General features: G+C 34.5%; 1 long non-coding RNA gene across 1 annotated transcript; it reads right to left on the reverse strand.

The window, feature by feature from the left end:
- Nucleotides 1–4,094: 4,094 nt before the first annotated feature.
- Nucleotides 4,095–8,732, reverse strand: LOC145794946 (uncharacterized). The gene is made up of 2 exons (XR_014334941.1): nucleotides 8,452–8,732; nucleotides 4,095–6,052 (listed from the first exon to the last, which is right to left on the reverse strand). It is a non-coding gene; the product is annotated as an uncharacterized LOC145794946 (long non-coding RNA).
- Between the last annotated feature and the right edge of the window lie 6,511 nt (nucleotides 8,733–15,243).

Consider the following 15,243-nt stretch of genomic DNA (forward strand, 5'->3'; position numbering starts at 1 on the left):
TTGTTCAGGGAGAATTTAATGATGGAAAATTGTAGAATGTAATCATAACGATAAAAAGAAAAAATGGAAAAATAGTTATTTAGAAAATTTTAAGGCATAATATCAGTAATTCAGAAAATAATTTATAATGAAATTATAAATCTCAGAAAGAAGAATGTCATTTTGTCACGCCCCATATTTTATTACTCGGATAACCTTACCAATATTCATTAATTGAGTCAATTTACAAATAACATTTCATCCTTGGATGAGATGAAATGATGAATAATTAAATATACATATTCCCTCTAGTTATACAACAATGACATTTACATACAAATAAAAGAAATGCCCTTAGGCTTACTCTTTACAAAAAAAAAAAAAAAAAAAAAAAAAAATAGCACTCGGCCAAACAACAAATGAAGTAGTACAATTCATCACTACATTACACTTATGTAATGGTAAAACCAATTGTTTGATCTTCAAATCTGAAAAGCATTCCCTGTACACATGTACAGGCAGGGGGTGAGCAAAGCCCATCGAACAATCTCATATTAAAACATTACAAGATATGCGGGGACAAAGATACTTATACATATACGTGAATCATATCATGTCAAAACCATATGATTTTATTACATAATCTCTTAAATCCAAGGCCTGCATATTCATATGCCACTAAGACCAATCTTATTTCATTTTCCTTCAATTCATTTCCAGTTCATATATGTTACTCAATTCATGAGTTGAATTCATTATCTTTCAACAACCAAAATATGACTACAACTCAATGGTTTTCCAATTATGCACAACACACATAAACACTTCAAACTTTGCCATTTTACGGATATTTTGTCTAAAGGAACCGGCACCCATTTATATATAGATTTTCGGGTTTTTCACCTAGGACACTCCGGCCAACTTGCTTTAAATGGAGTCCATCCCCTTTCTCCTCCCAAATAAATATACATATGCAATGTATTTATAAACATAATCATATATGGAGTACAACCCATTTCTCCTCCCAATAAACATACATATGCAATGTATTTATAATATGGTCATATATGGAGTACATCCCCTTTCTCCTCCCAATAAACATACATATGCAATGTATTTATAACATGGTCATATTCAATGACAACCAACAATAGATTAGCATTATATCGCCTAACCCTCATACAATTTCTATAACAATCATACCTATCGTCCACCAATAGCCCAATGCATTTATTTCCAAGAGATGTTCAATATCGGAATAAATAGTTTATTCAAAACTTCTGTAGGTGAGATAATACATATCCAATATCACCATCTATATCAATAACCATTCAATTTAACATATTCAACGTTAATTCCAATTATTTATACAAAACAATCATTTTATCAAATTCGGGCAAAAATTCCCCTTTTTCCATTATTGACCCAAACACCCAAAATCAACTATTTTGGTACACCAAGATCTTATATTCATTTATTTCTTATACATCAAAAACCCCTCTTTTCATTTCACACCCAAATCTTAGATTTGTCCAAACCACAACCAAATCTCATCATCTATACACAATAGCAAATAACTAAGCTAAAAACCATATTAGAGTGTAGAAAATCTCTACTTATTAAATTTTACCATTTTGATCAAAATTCTCATTTCTCATTTCAATATAATTTCTAATACAATTCCAAGAGATAATACAACCATATCCATATTCATATAGTCTCCACATGTTAATCAACATTCCCAATTTAGTCATTTCAAGACAAATTTATAACATATTATATATCAAACTTCCAAAGTTCCATCATTTCTCATCCTCCCAAGAAATTCCTCATTTAAATGCAACATGGTAAATTTTCACCGATAGCCAAAATAGTTATCTCTAACATATTAATTAAAAGATAACAACATGGACATACAATCCAACATATAACTATAATTTGGAATCTCCCATGATTCCCAACATTTAGAAACAAATCATATTCCACATTTTATCAAATATGAACAACTGCACTAGTTTTCATATCACAATCATGTCTGGTAACCTTTCAAGGTCCATTTCTAACCGTGTCGGTTTTATTCCAACAAATACATTAAGTAAAATAACACCGTTAATGCCCAAGAAAATATCATTTTCTTTCCAAACTGATTCTCCAAGCATTATTCAACTATGACATCCTATTTTGATCGAAAGCCTCAGAAGTTAAACGTAATTCCTTTGTTTTCTTTAAAAATGCTCTTTTGGCCACAAACCAGTAAAAATTTCAAAACCAATCGAATCGAAGTCCGTTTTTGTTCAAATTTAAAACATAACTCTTTCATAACCTTACAAACATATTCTAAGTTCACACTTTCACAATTTGGGCATCAACTTTTTATTTTTCTCAAAATTTCTCTTTTAAGCAAATAAAACACAAATTTTTCAAAAATTCTAAATAAATTATATACAACTCTAAACTCCATATAATCAAGCAAAAGCGCATAAAGAAGTGTAAGAAAAATCTCTACTTAACAATTTACACAATATTCCTCAATATCAATTTATTTTTCTCAAAAATAAATTTCAAAACTCAAGGATGAGATAAATATTTGAACATTAATTTCTCAAAATAAATTATCTAACCATAATATGGTGTAGATATAATCCATACAACTATTAAATTCTATTTTCGGATTTCTTTTACAAAATTAACAACACAAAATGATTTTTCCAAAATCAATCTCAAAATACCAACATTCTTAACATTTCAACATAATTTTTCTTCCAAAAATTACCAAACAACCTTTAGTCGGTAAAACTACTACATTCGGCGACCAACAAACAGTTTAGTCGCTAAAACCCTGGTATTCGGCGACTAATTCATTTTAGTCGGCAAAAGGCTTCATTTTTGGTGACTACATCCAGTTTAGTCGCCATTTGGTCAACTTTCAGCGACGAAATTCTGAATTTTAGTCGCCATTTGTGCTTTTTCTTGTAGTGCTATATGCAATTCCTCTTATAATGATATATTTTCTCAAAATAACCCTAACATAGCTTTAATGTAAAAATCTGAAAAAAAAACTCCCTACCTCAAATAATGAAGAAAATCAGATCTAGAAGGCACATCTTGCCCGATCATGAATCCGAGACTGCCATTGCGAAAATTACGACAAGCTCTCTGACTTTCAGTTACAAAACTTTTACAAAATGTCACTCTAAAGACTCCCATTTCAAGCTCAAAAATTAAGAATCAATGGTATGGAGAGAGAGAGAGAGAGAGAGAGAGAGAGAGAGAGAGACGTTGAGAGAAAGAGAGTTGAACTCTCTACTCAATTGAAGAAGGAAAAAAGGAAATGAAGGGAAATGAGGTTAAGGAGACAAAAAGGGGGACCACCCACATGGGTTTGTCTCCCAAAAATTTGGTTTTTCCAAAACTATAATTTTTGTAATAATACTTCAAAATTTTATAATATAAATTATAAAATGATATAATTTTTCTCACCACAAAATATAATATTTTTGTACACCACAAAATATAATATTTTGCTCACTACAAAATATACACATTTTCATTCTTTATAAAATATATAATTTTTCGCCATATGATACAAATCATAAAATCAACTATCAAATATTTATTATAACTCCCATTTAATAAATAATAACAACTCCCGAGGTGGTTACTACTAATCACGTAATTAAAAAGGCCCAAACAGTTAAACATGAGCCATTAAACAAACTCAATTTAAATTAAATCTAAGTCATGGGTCTTGAATTAAATTCTCACTCATAAACCAAACATCACCCAATTACATATCAAATTAGACCCAACAAATCTATTCAAATCATGATCTAAACATTTAACATAAAATAACAAAATTCTGCTATAAATTAAACTAAACACCAATCAGTCTGTGAATTTTCATAAAATAAATACTCATCATTTAATATTGAAATTTTTATCCAACATGCTAGACTCATATGGGAACGACATATAAAAATTTTATAATTTTCGGAGATCAGTAACTATTTTTAAAAAATACCAAACCGAACTGTTTTCGCACAGAATTTACACAGCACTCAAATTCAAAAATTTATTCAATTAATTATGCACTGACTATTTTTTTTAAAAAAAAAAAATCTGGGTCATTACAACCTACCCTCCTTAAAGAAATTTCGCCCTCGAAATTAAACTCAAGTAATGTAATACATTCTACAATCGCCCACAAACTCACTCTGGTACTTACTAATGCATCAACAAATTTTTTTTTTTTTTTTTTACTACTACATGAGCCTCAACAAATCATATCGGTAACGAACCACACCATTACAATCGCACAATAATTGGTTATAAAAGCCCTTACTAGTATAAATCATTAAGTGGTTCTTCTATCCACATTGATAACCCAATGACAACAAAACAAGATCGAATTCTTTAGGTATAACAAGAATTTTGGCAAAACAACTCCTCAGAATACTAAGACAACATACCTTTTCGGTGATAACCTAACTTCAACGAACTATCTCTATCGCCTAATGCACAATGCACTGGAAGGCCAAAACAACTATTACTACTCCGAAACCTTAACAAAATGAAATAATACATCTTCAAAAGCACTAACCACCAACTCAAAAAGTGACCGCCAACCGTCACAAGATGAACAACACTTAACCAACACTAAGGTGATGCCATACCCCATAACCCAAACGAAATAAAATTCAATACGGACAATGAGTTAGGATTTCCATCAACAAAGACTACAAATCAACATTAATGGTTCCACTCCGATGTGGAGTTTACAAAATGGTTTCAAAAACATACCTTAAGTCTAAGCAAGACTCAACACAACTAGGTAAACACCCAAACTATACATGGCCCTCAAGCTAAAAATTAGTTCAACTCAATTTCTAAGACTTTTACTCTGAGTTATAACATAAACTCAACACTAGTATTACGATGACTCACAAGGTCCACCCTGAATACAACCATGATTCAAAACACAACTCATTCCCTTTAAGATAATTCTATTACTAACGAGTGTTGGACACTCCCCTCCCTTGACACCCAAGGACAAAACAATTAAATAAGTAGAGATAACAACAGTTATGAATATTGTCCGTTTCAAATCTCATCTTTAAACCTTACGTAGTTCGCACTTTATAGATTTTACAACCAAATCTCAAAACAGTCAATCTCTTTTGGGAAATACACCCCTTACCACCATGTATAATCTTTATCATGCCAAGGCCACGCCTCTTCCCAAATACACACAAGGGTATACAACCCAAGCTTGAGGAACAACTCCACACATACCCAAGTAAATAGAACAATTTCACAATCATGCAAGGCCATACATATACCATTCATAACATTTAGAATCAACACCTCTCACTTAGGGGCATTCTCATGTTCCAACACAAAACTCAACATATGCACATCAAGTAGCATAAAATCACATAACCACATAACAAAGAACGGGTTGTTCCTACGAAGATGGTTAGTCATTCTAGAAATCCTTTTAGACCTCTTATTAGAAATCACGTTGATTAGGCGCATTTCCAATGAGATTTCTAAGAAAATTTCTGGACCCGACACAACATCCTTGAGACTCAACCGCATGCCCACATAAACATATAACCTCTAAGCACATAAGCATGTTATCACATAGAATGCAAATGTCGCTCACAATTCCGAGGTAAACCCAACCGTGGTCAAAACCACTTCCCTCGAGCCAAAGTATTCAAACCCGATTCACTCTGATACCAAGTTGTCACGCCCCATATTTTATTACTCGGATAACCTTACCAATATTCATTAATTGAGTCCATTTACAAATAACATTTCATCCTTAGATGAAATGATGAATAATTAAATATACATATTCTCTCTAGTTATACAACAATGACATTTACATACAAATAAAAGAAATGCCCTTTGGCTTACAATAAAAGAAAGGACGCTACTCTTTACAAAAAAAAAAAAAAAAAAAAATAGCACTCGGCCAAACTACAAATGAAGTAGTACCATCCATCACTACATTACACTTATGAAATGGTAAAACCCATTGTTTGATCTTCAAATCCGAAAAGCATTCCTTGTACACATGTACATGCAGGGGGTGAGCAAAGCCAATCGAACAATCTCATATTAAAACATTACAAGATATGCGGGGACAAAGATACTTATACATATACGTGAAATCATATCATGTCAAAACCATATGATTTTATTACATAATCTCTTAAATCCAAGGCCTGCATATTCATATGCCACTAAAACCAATCTTATTTCATTTTTCTTCAATTCATTTCCAGTTCATATATGCTACTCAATTCATGAGTTGAATTCATTATCTTTCAACAACCAAAATGACACTACAACTCAATGGTTTTCCAATTATGCACAACACACATAAACACTTCAAATTTTGCCATTTTATAGATATTTCGACCGAAAGAACCGGCACCCATTTATATGTCGATTTTCGGGTCTTTCACCCAAGACACTCCGGCAAACTTGCTTTAAATGGAGTATATCCCCTTTCTTCTCCCAAATAAATATATATATGCAATGTATTTATAAACATAATCATATATGGAGTACGTCCCCTTTCTCCTCCCAATAAACGTACATATGCAATGTATTTATAACATGGTCATATATGGAATACATCTAATTTCTCCTTCCAATAAACATGCATATGCAATGTATTTATAACATGGTCATATTCAATGATAACCAACAATAGACTAGCATTATATCGCCTAATCCTTATACAATTTCTATAACAATCATAGCTATCGTCCACCGATAGCCCAATACATTTATTTCCAAGAGATGTTCAATATCGGAATAAATAGTTTATTCAAAACTTCTGTAGGTGAGATAATATATATCCAATATCACCATCTATATCAATAACCATTCAATTTAACATATTCAATGTTAATTCCAATTATTTATACAAAACAATCATTTTATCAAATTAGGGCAAAAATCCCCATTTTTCCATTATTGACCCAAACATCCAAAATCAACTATTTTGGTACACCAAGATCTTATATTCAAACCCCACACTCATTTATCTCTTATACATCAAAAACCCCTCTTTTCATTTCACACCCAGATCTTAAATTTGTCCAAACCACAACCAAATCTCATTATCTATACACAATAGAAAATAACTAAGCTAAAACCATATTAGAGTGTAGAAAATCCCTATTTATTAAATATTACCATTTTGATCAAAATTCTCATTTCTCATTTCAATATAATTTCTAATACAATTCCAAAAGATAATACAACCATATCCATATTCATATAGTCTCCACATGTTAATCAACATTCCCAATTTAGTCATTTCAAGACAAATTTATAACATATTATATATCAAACTTCCAAAGTTCCATCATTTCTCATCCTTCCAAGAAATCCCTTATTTAAATGCAACATGGTAAATTTTCACCGATAGCCAAAATAATTATCTCTAACATATTAATTAAAAAATAACAACATGGACATACAATCCAACATATAACTATAATTTGGAATCTCCCATGATTCCCAACATTTAGAAACAAATCATATTCCACATTTTATCAAATATGAACATGAACAACTACACTAGTTTTCATGTCACAATCACGTCTGGTAACCTCTCAAGATCCATTTCTAACCGTGTCGGTTTTATTCCAACAAATACATTAAGTAAAATAATACCGTTAATGCCCAAGAAAACATCATTTTCTTTCCAAACTGATTCTCCAAGCATTATTCAACTATGACATCCTATTTTGATCGAAAGCCCCAAAAGTTAAACGTAATTCCTTTGTTTGCTTTAAAAATGCTCTTTTGGCCACAAACCGGTAAAAATTTCAAAACCAATCGAATCGAAGTCCATTTTTGTTCAAATTTAAAACATAACTCTTTCATAACCTTACAAACATATTTCAAGTTTACACTTTCACAATTTGGGCATCAACTTTTTATTTTTCTCAAAATTTCTCTTTTAAGCAAATAAAACACAAATTTTCCAAAAATTCTAATTAAATTATATACAACTCTAAACTCCATATAATCAAGCAAAACCGCATAAAGAAGTGTAAGAAAAATCTCTACTTAACAATTTACACAATATTCTTCAATATCAATTTATTTTTCTCAAAAATAAATTCCAAAACTCAAGGATGAGATAAATATTGGAACATTAATTTCTCAAAATAAATTATCTAACCATAATAGGATGTAGATATAATCCATACAACTATTAAATTCTATTTTCGGATTTCTTTTACAAAATTAACAATACAAAATGATTTTTCCAAAATCAATCTCAAAATACTAACATCTTAACATTTCAACATAATTTTTCTTCCAAAAATTTTCAAACAAAAATCTAAAAATATATCTATATGCAATATCTCTTATAATGATATATTTTCTCAGAATAACCCTAACATAGCTTTAATGTAAAAATATGAAGAAAGTCCCTACCTCAAATACTGAAGAAAATTAGATCTAGAAGGCACGTCTTCGCTGATCATGAATCCGAGACTACCATTGCGAAAATTACAACGAGCTCTCTGACTTTCATTTACAAAACTTTTACAAAATCTCACTTTGAAGACTCCCATTTCAAGCTCAAAGATTGAGCATCAATGGAGGAATAAAGAGGGAGAGAGAGAGAGAGAGACGTTGAGAGCAAGAGAGAATTGAACTCTACTCAATTGAAGAAGGAAAAACGAAAAGGAAGGGAAATGATGATAAGGAGGCAAAAAAGGAGGGCCACCCCCATGGGTTTATCTCTCAAAAATTTGGTTTTCTCAAAAATATAATTTTTATAATAATATTTCAAAATTTTTTAATATAAATTATAAAATGATATAATTTTTCTCACCAAAAAATATAATATTTTTGTACATTACAAAATATAATATTTTGCTCACTACGAAATATACACATTTTCATTCTTTATAAAATATATAATTTTTCGCCATACATTTTCATTCTTTATAAAATATATAATTTTTCGTCATATGGTACACATCATAAAATCAACTATCAAATATTTATTATAACCCCTATATAATAAATAATAACAACTCCCGAGGTGGTTATACCAATCACATAATTAAAAAGGCCCAAACAGTTAAACATGAGTCATTAAACAAACTCAATTTAAATTAAATCTAAGTCATGGGTCTTGAATTAAATTCCCACTCATAAGCCAAACATCACCCAATTACATATCAAATTAGACCCAACAAATCTATCCAAATCATGATCTAAACATTAAAAATTAAATAACAAAATTCTGCTATAAATTAAACTGAACACCAATCAGTCCGTGAATTTTCATAAAATAAATTCTCATCATTTAATTCTAAAATTTTTATCCAACATGCTAGATGCATATGGGAACGACATATAAAAATTTCATAATTTTCTAAGATCGGTAACTATTTTTAAAAAATACGAAACCGAACTGTTTTCACACAGAATTTACACAGCACTCAAATTCAAAAATTTGTTCAATTAAATTATGCACTGACTATTTTTTTTTAAAAAAAAATTGGGTCATTACAAATTTTTTAAATATATTAAATAGAAACTTGTGGAGGTGTCACTAATTTACCCTTCATCTCAAATGAGGCTTGAGTTTTAAGACGGAGTGCCCACGTGGCACCTTTTAATACTAGCACGTATGGGGTCTTCGTGCAATTGTTTAGGACCAGATCGATGATTTGATCAAGGCTACGAGATTTGACGCAATAGCAAAAATGAGATAAAACTTTTAAGAAATATCATTGTAGCCCCAAGTTAATTTTATTCTTTCATAACGGACCTGCTTCCTTCACATGTCACTCAAAAATATAAGTTAAATTTATATAAAATTAAGCCGAAATTTAAAAATAAATCAAAAATTATCAAATATTTGTTTTTTTTTATAAAAAATAAAATAAAATTAAGAGTGTCTAGTCACAAAACAAAAATTGACTTAAAATTTAGGATAAATTACAAATATACGTCTGAAATTTGCTTAAAATATAGGTTACCTCATGTGGTTCTAAAAATTATAAATACTCCCAACCCAAAAATGTTAATTAAATAGAATTAACATAAAAAATAAAATTTCTAACTATTCTCCTACGTAACAATAAAGTTATTAGAATTGTTAATTAAAAAATATTTATGATATCATTAAAAATTATTAATTGAGTTAATAATTTATTAATAAAATATAAAATTTGTTATGCGATTAGAAATTTAAAAAGACAAATGTTTGGTTTGGCTTTATAGAGTGATTTTGGAAAAAATTTTCTAAAAAACTTGTTTGGTTTATAATTTTTCCAAAACAATTTCTAAAATCACTCTCTCTCTTACACATCAATCAATCACTTTTTCTCTCTCCTCTATTCTTCTCAATCACTTTTTTTCTCACGCACATCTACTTAATTACAACAAAAAATCAAATCATTCCAAACTCTCAAACTGCAAAACTACTTCCAAAATACACAACCAAACAAACTAAAAAAAAATTCTTAACTCTCTCCCCAAAAGAACTTTTAAAAACTACTCTCTCAAAACAAACATGCCCATAATTTTTAAAATTATAAAAACTAATTCGTATTTTAAACCAATATAAATTTGTAAGTAACTTGTGGGGTCCGAATAATGGAAAGATCAGATGGTGTGTACCTTTGGAAGACTGATATTAATCGGCTATATCCTTCGAGAGCGGGGAGCCGAATAGAATATATGTGTCGAATAAAGTATAAGTCCTTAGGGCCGAATAAAGGAAAGGACAATGATTAAAAAGTAGGCCTTGGCCCCGAGGATCAAGAAGAACAGGTATAAATACAGGAACAACGGTTATAGAAAGGTATGCAAGAATCACTTCACAAAAACTTAGTAAATAAGCTATCCTAAGTATCTGAACTAACTTGTCCGTCGGAGTGCTAATTCCGGCACCCCCGACCGGAGTGCTCGGGTCTTTTCAGGTGACTAGCTGAGGATCACCAACGTTTCCCAGGATCCGAAGAGTATTTCCAAACCATATTCCCCACAACTGGCGCCGTCTGTGGGAATACTCAAATACATCCATGGTAGGCGTGACTGAAGATCCTCCGGCAGCCATTGACGAGACCGCACAGGGAGATGACCTCACTCCAGCAAATATGCTCGGAAAAGAAACCATCGCTGCAAGATGCGCCTTGAACTTCGACTCACCAACGACCTCAACGCAAGAGACAATGCAAGCGATCATCGAACAAGCAAAGCAGAATGAACAAAGGCTGGAGAACATGATCGCTGAAAACGAACATCTCCGTCAAGATTTGGCCCTCGAAGTCGCAAAATCGAGAGAAGCCGTGCGCCAAGATCCCGAACGACCTCCGAGGGCCGGTAGACAACGACCTCGAGCCCGACCAAAGGATACCGATAGCGACTCCAACTCATTAACCACGGAGCTCAACAAGAAGGGACGATCCGAAACTTCCAGCTCCTCCGAAAAGAGTCTGCATACAAGGAACAACCACAGGAGGAGCAGTTCAGACAAAAAGGACCAGCACGATCCTTTTGTCCGACGGATTGCAAGGGCGACCCTGCCTAAGAAGTTCAAAGCTCTGTCATTCATTCTTTACGATGGAAAATCAGACCCCACTGATCATATCCATCACTACAAGCAGGCCATGACATTGCATGCAGACAACGAAGCCCTCATGTGCCGAATATTCCCTAGCAGCCTGGGGCCATTAGCTGTCAGGTGGTATTACAAGTTGGAACCGGCCTCGATAAAAAGCTTCCATCAATTACAGAAATCCTTCAAGGCCAGGTTCATCACCAACGAGGTGTAGCCGAAACAGGCTGACTCTCTCTAGGCTATGCAGATTTAGTCAGGAGAAACGCTCAGAGCGTATTCAGCGCGCTATTGGGAATGCTTCAACCTCGTTGACGACGCTTGCAACGACTCCATGGCCATCACCACCTTCAAAATGGGACTACATCCTGACAGTCCCCTTCGCAGTTCCCTGACCAGAAGACCCCCCAAAACAGTCTGGGCGTTGATGAAGAAAGTTGAAGAGCATTGCAAAGTGGAAGATGATGCCTTGAGAATAAAAGCCAGCCAAATGTCCAACAAAACGGCCCCCCTTGAAATTGCTCAACCAATAAGTTCTGTGCCACCTCCTAGCCCGGAGCGTCGGCAACGCGCTAAACGCGACAAAAGGCGGGATACTCGTCGATCAAGCAATCAATGCTGTCACGCCCCCAAACCGCCCCTAGTAGTTTGGTGCCGTGATGGCCAGTAATCCGAGATTACCGAAGGCCGACTTACAAGAATCACACACAATCAAAGTATAAAATATGGGGCTTACAAGTGCGGAAGCAACATATATACATATACTGAATCTAAATAGTCCATGAGAGCCGTGCTTAAGTCCAATGAAATAACATACATTCTTACAAAGTCTTACAACTTAGATACAATAAGGGAATGAGATACAAAATACATCTTGACCAAAAGGCTTCTCAAGCCGACATATACAAGTACACATGAAATATAGGCTAAGAAGCATAATCTTCAAGATGGTACAAAATGCTAATCCAAAACACGTCGGCAATGCACCCAAAAACACATCGGCTACACGTCTAGGCCTCATTGCCTTCTTGCTCATCACCTACATATATATAGAGAGGGTGAGCTTGGGTACTCAGTGAATGATATTAGAAATAAAGGTTTTGCATGATTGATATCCAAGATTTCTTTCAAAACAATACATAGCATACTTTACAATCAAGGGGGAAATCAAGTTCATTGCCGGCCTTTCAAGTTCTTTGGATGTTATTACATCTACTTAATACAAGGGGGTGATGACAATTCCAAGACAAGAGTGCAGTTGCATTATAGTCCCCTGCAGCTAAGGACTTTCAAGACAAGAGTGCAGTTGCATTATAGTCCCCTGCAGCTAAGGACTTTCAAGACAAGAGTGCAGTTGCATTATAGTCCCCTGCAACTAAGGACTTTCAAGACAAGAGTGCAGTTGCATTATAGTCCCCTGCAACTAAGGACTTTCAAGACAAGAGTGCAGTTGCATTATAGTCCCCTGCAACTAAGGACTTTCAAGAAATGTCATCAAAACAAGATACTGCTTAATATACAAGTAGGGATAGTCATTCATGCTAGATCAAGTACTTTTCAAAACAAGGCAAGACGAGATTTATGAAAGCAAGTGTAACATAGCTTTATTAAAAATACCACTCACATAGTTCTTCACACGTCGGGGTCGAGACAAGCCCAAGTCCTACAAACACAGGGCAAAGCCTATTGAATGCACTTTCAAACAAGTCTCTTATGTATGCAAATGATCTCGGAAAAGCATGCTGGGCACTAACCAGGTCTAGGCCGAGGTTCCACACCTCCTTGCCGAGGTGTGTTCCCGAGGGCCACATGCAAGGAAAAGAGGTCGGGAAACTCTGGGTTTCCCTCTGTTGATGAACATGAAGAACTTGAGTGTGAAAACATGAAAAATATGAATGTTCGATCACAATCTGTTATCACAAATCTGGGATTTTCATGCTACGAGTTTGAAAACATGGACCTGGTACCCGTACTTGGAATTCTTGCGGAAATAAACACAAAAACATGATTCTTTATGCAAGCTTTCGGATCAAAACAAGACTTTTTCTTGAAGAACACATGAACGTCATTTTCTCTTTCTAAAACCGAACTTCAAAACAATGCATGGCTTACAAATCATATCCGATCATGCAATGCAATAACATGAACATAAAGAACATCATGAGCAGATCAAGAATCTAACCTTAGAACACGGATCTAACGGTTCGATCTCTAGGAATCAAGCTTGAAGATCTACTTCCTCACTCTAAAACTCCTTCTTCCTCCTAGAGTTTCTCTCTCTACAAGGCAAGGTTATGATACCAAATGATAGTTTTCTTTACCCGGTTCTGGGGTTAACCCTCTACTGAGACACGTGGCGGCGACTGGTTGGGTTTTCCCTGAAAAGGTGGCTGACAGACCAGACAAAGCATGGTGGTAGGGTGTTCAACAAGTAAAGCGGTATGGGCTCTCTGACGAGGCAATGACATCGGCTAATAACAAGGCGTATTTAACAAGCTACACGGAATGGCACTCCGGCAAGGGGTGACATCGGCTAACAAAAGGACTTCGGCAACTAAGGTGACAATGACCCCGGCTAGGAAGGACAACACTTGACTAAGCTGTGTCACATCTTGGCCTAGATGCGTCACACCTCGGTCTAGGTCATACCACTCCAGGACGAGATCACTTGGGTGCAAGGTAACATCTCGGCTAATGTGTCAAGGCGAGGACGGAGGTCAACAAGGGGTTCCAAGATACTTCTAGACTGAGGATGACCTCGGCTTGGAATGATCTAGGCGTAACGTAACCTAGGCTTGGAATAACATCGGCTAGCATAACTCAGGCAAAGCGTGACCTAAGTTTCACATCAAGGAAGGAACAAGACAAGCACACTACACTTAGACAAATCACAAGGCTTCAAAACAAGGCATGGATCACATTCGCTTAAGCGAAACAAGTCACAAACATACACATGCAACTTAACAAGCCATAATCATACAGATGCTCATGAACATGACGAAGACATAAAATGTGGGTTCCTACAGTCTACCCTCCTTAAAGAAGTTTGGTCCCCAAACTTAAGTTACCTTGTCCTACGAATAACTCTGGGTAACGGATTTTCATCTCCTCTTCCTTTTCCCATGTGGCCTCCTCGCCATAATGCTTCTCCCATTCGATTTTCACCATTGATATCGACTTGTTTCTCAACTGTCTCACTTGTCTGTCGATAATTCTCATCGGCTTCTCTTCGTAGCCCAGGTCTTCATTAACTACAACCCTGGAGTAATCTATTACATGCAGTGGGTCTCGGATATATTTTCTCAGCATTGAAACATGGAACACGCTGTGGACTTGGCTCAAATCTGGCGGCAAAGCGAGTCTGTAAGCAACGGTGTTAACTTTCTCAAGAATTTCAAACGGCCCAATATATCGGGGTGCAAGTTTACCCTTCTTCCCAAATCTCGAAACTCCTGTCATCGGTGAGACCTTCAAAAATACATGATCCCCAATTTCAAATTCTAACTCCCTCCTTCTTTGGTCGGCGTAACACTTCTGTCGACTCTGTGCAGTTTTAATCCTCTGCTGAATGAGTTTGATCTTTTCAGTTGTCATCTGAACCAACTCGGGGCCAATTAGAGCTTTGTCTCCTACTTCGGTCCAACATA

The sequence above is a fragment of the Camellia sinensis genome, chromosome 7 (genome assembly GCF_055761805.1).
Source record: "Camellia sinensis isolate YWXY chromosome 7, ASM5576180v1, whole genome shotgun sequence".
Lineage (NCBI taxonomy): Eukaryota > Viridiplantae > Streptophyta > Magnoliopsida > Ericales > Theaceae > Camellia > Camellia sinensis.